Genomic DNA, 762 nt, shown 5'->3' on the forward strand with positions numbered 1-762 from the left:
GGAGAAAGTGTCATTTTAATACCCACTTTAGGCCTTAAATATAACACCTTTTTCAGGTGCATAGGTTGAGGGGAAAAAAAAAAGCAAAAATCTCACATTTTTCCCCCTACTTTTCTAAAAATAACTTGTTAAAGGGTGTGTGTGAGGGAGAGAGGGTGGAGGAGAAAGATGAGGTTGTGTTTCACTTAAGTCATCTAATTACACAGCATTTCTTAAAAAGGTTTCAGGTCTCTGATCTTCAGTAGGGCAAAGGCAAATAGTCTCTTACATATGCTTACATTTTACATCACTGAGGAGGTCCATTCATTTATTCAAAATTTACCAAACACTTTCAGTGGAAAATTACTAAGACTTAGTCAAAAAGGTGGACAGACATACGTGCACACACAAGAGCTATCCTTGGGACCAGCAGTTAGTGTAATGGCCATGTTGCTGAACTCCCATGTAGTCAACCGCAGTTTGAGTCTCGGACCCGGTGGCTCAAACTCACACCGGGCGCGTGTGCGTGCGTGCCCAAGATCCCGAGAGGGGAATGGAGGAGAAGGAATTGCGGCATGGCCATCCTCCGGGCGGGGGGCTTGGGGGGTTAGCTTTCTGTCTCTCTGTCTCTCTCTGTCTTTCTGGTGAGTGCATGTGCCCTATAGCAAGAACTTATCAAAAAAAAAAAAAAATTCACCCTTCTAAAGTGTACAATTAAGTGGGATTTTTTTTTTTTTTTTTTTTTTTTTTTTTTCGGACAAAAAAAACATTGCAACACACACC

The sequence above is a fragment of the Tupaia chinensis genome, unplaced genomic scaffold, assembly GCF_000334495.1.
Source record: "Tupaia chinensis unplaced genomic scaffold, TupChi_1.0 Scaffold138278_1, whole genome shotgun sequence".
NCBI lineage: Eukaryota > Metazoa > Chordata > Mammalia > Scandentia > Tupaiidae > Tupaia > Tupaia belangeri.